We start from the raw sequence: 3,386 nt of genomic DNA on the forward strand, positions 1-3,386 counted from the left end.
AAATATCGCATAACCCCTTTCACTGCCTCCCAATATTTATTGCCTAGATTTGACATATATCTGCTAACAACTCCCACTGCAAAAGCAATATCAGGATGTGTAGCAATCATAGCATACATCAAACTCCCAACTCCAGATGAATAAGGCACTTGTGCCATTTCAGCCTTTTCCTCTTCAGACTTAGGGCAATCATTTCTAGAGTGCTTCAGGCAATGGATTACTCAATGCCTTCCCCTTCTCCATATTGAAACGCTTGAGCACTTTAGCAATGTACTCATATTGAGAGAAATAGACCAATTTCTTGCATCTGTCTCGCTTAATGCGCATGCCAAGGATATGGTTTGCTTCACCCATGTCTTTCATTTCAAAGTTTTCATGTAACTCTGACTTCAAGGCTGAAATCTCATCCGTGCATTTCTCGGCAATTAACATATCATCCACATAAAGGACCAAAATCAGCAAACTACCATCTTTAGCTCACTTAGTGTAGAGGCAATGGTCCATATCGCTACGTTTGTAGCCTTGAGAGAGCATGAACGAGTAGAATTTACGATACCACTCCCTTGATGACTATTTTAAACCATAAAGAGTCTTTTCTAACTGACACACCAAGTCTTCATTGCCCTTCTCAACAAAACCTTCTGGCTACTGCATATAAACTTCTTCTTGGATATCACCATGCAAGAACACCGTCTTAACATCCATCTGGTCAAGTTCCATGTCGTCTTTAGCAACCAACGCAAGTACACACCGCAGAGTAGTCATCTTGACGACTGGAGAAAAGATCTCATCAAACTCAATACCCTACTGCTGCTTAAATCCTTTAGCAACAAGCCGTGCCTTGTACTTGGGTTTATTATCATGAGGTGTAATTTTCTGCTTGTACACCCATTTGCATGATAATGCCTTTTTACCTTTAGGCAGCCGAACCAACTTCCAAGTTTGATTCTTATGCAACGAGTCCATTTCTGATTGCATAGCTTTCTCCCACTTTGCCTTATCATCCATTGACATGGCTTCCTTATAGCAGGAAGGATCTCCGCAATCTGTCAACATAATGTAGTCCAATGAGGGAGTAAATCTATCAGGAGGCCTTGAAACTCTTGTAGACCTTCTAATAACTACTTTGAGCCAGTGGTCCCTCAGCAACATATTGTACTATAGAAGGATTTTGCACTTGTTGTCTGACATTAGGCACTTCAGTCCTATTGTGGACAATTCCATCTTCTTGGAAGATAACTCTCCTGACCTCCACTGTCTACGCACGCTTCCTATGCATCTTTTCTTCATTGAAGTATACGTCATTGCTGCGAACTATCTTTTTAGCTTCAGTATCCCATAACCGAAATCCCATCTCGCCAGGATTTTCATAACCAAGAAATATGCATTTCTTTGACTTAGGAGCCAACTTTCTTCAAAACTCCTTTGGAACATGGTAATACGCTTCATAGCCAAAGACTCTAAGATGCTTGTAAGAAGGTGGCTTCCCATACCAAAGCTCTTCAGGTACCTTCTCATCTAAAGCCTTGTTAGGAGATCTATTAATAAGATGGACAGCAGTTGCTAACGCTTCCGCCCAAAATCCATTAGGTAACTTTGCATTAGAGAACATGCTATGTAACTTCTCTTGTATGGTACGGTTCATCCTCTCAGCAACACCATTTTGTGAAGGATTATATGGAGCAGTCAGCTCTCTTTTTATGCCTTTGGAATCACAAAAATTTTGAAAAGCTTTAGTGACATACTCACTGCCATTGTCTGACCTTAAGCACTTTACTTTCTTGCCAGACTGATTCTCCACTAATGCCACAAAATTCTAAAATTTTGAAAGAACTTCATCCTTCTTCCTGAGATGATATATACACACTTTCCTTGAAAAGTCATCAATGAATGTAACAAAGTACAATGAACCTCCCATGGATATGTTAGGCACAGGTCCACACACATCACTATGCACTAACTTTAATGGCTCACTTTTCCAAGTGCTTCCCCTTTGTGTGGTAATTGTGTTAATTTATGTTAGCAGCAAGCTAACGTTGTCGTGCTGCGACACGTACATAGTGGGAAAGCATGCTACAAGATCTATCTTGTAATTTTTTAGATAAATAATTATCTTTCCTATAATGTACATATGCATATTTAAGTATAATAATAAGCCTTCTATCTCATCCTATTATTTTTCTCAAGGGTAACCTATTCTTACTTTGCCATCAGAAAATACTATGGGAAAAGCATCAATAGCTCCGCCTCTTTAACTTGGGGCAAAAAGCATTGATTCTTTATTTCTACTATCTCATTATCATCTCACACCCTAGCTAGATCCTATATCTAGGGTAAACTCTAATATATATATATTCTATGTATTTTTCATATTTTTCTTATATTTCTTTTTAAATAGCTACTAGGAGGGAATCAAATCCTAGTGGGACACTAGGTGGCATGATTTCAAAGATACACTTATTTTAATGCATTATTGCAAGCATGATTACAAAAATTTATCAAGGAGCAATGTCATGCTTTCATATGGCATGAGGTGTCCTTTGGAATCAAATGAAAGTGTAGGCTAAGGGGACCACAGGAAGACTTTTGCTGCCAGAAATGGACCCTATTTTGATGATTTTTTTACACAAGGTTCCAAACCGAATTGGAAAATGATTTTAAAATGAAAATCGTAGCTAATGAGCTGAATTTTTTGTCCATATTTTTACTTTTTTATTTGGAGCCACGGTTGAGGAGATATGATCAAAATACTGGACCCCAGTCTGCCCACATCATGCAGAGACAGCTCATTTCCAGCTTTTCCAATTCCTATTCACACTGGCTCCTCTCTTCTTGTGTAAACCCTTGGGGGTTCCCTTCACCTATAAAAGGGGACCTATTCTTCCTTGAAAACTATTCAAGCATTCAAGCCATTGATGAGAGTAATTCTTGAGGGAGTGAGTAGTAATGCCTAATTGTACTTAGCCATTAACATAAGCCCAAGCCTACACTTTCTCCTAGAGGAAGACTAGCCATTCTTGTACGCTATCCTTGGAAGATCAACTCTAATCAAAGAAGGTCTTGGACTTGGCGTATCAATCAACGTTGAATTCTCTCCTCTTCTTCTCTCTCCATCAATAATGGTGTCGAAGGGTTTGTCAAGTAAGATGTGTTCTACATTGATGTTTTCTTGATTTCTTATTGTTTTCTTTTTCATCTCTAATCCAACATATATATATATCTAATCTCATCTCCTTAACTAAATCTATCTCTTCCACTCTTAGTAATTCATCCTCTCTACAAAATTTTAGGTTCTCCTTGCTACAGGTACATTTCTCTCCGTAGTATCTTTATTGCCTACGGGCAAGAATAGGGCTTGGGAGGGAAACTCTCTTCTCTTCTCTCAT

This window comes from Adiantum capillus-veneris, chromosome 10 (genome assembly GCF_014529385.1).
Source record: "Adiantum capillus-veneris isolate H3 chromosome 10, ASM1452938v2, whole genome shotgun sequence".
Classification (NCBI taxonomy): domain Eukaryota; kingdom Viridiplantae; phylum Streptophyta; class Polypodiopsida; order Polypodiales; family Pteridaceae; genus Adiantum; species Adiantum capillus-veneris.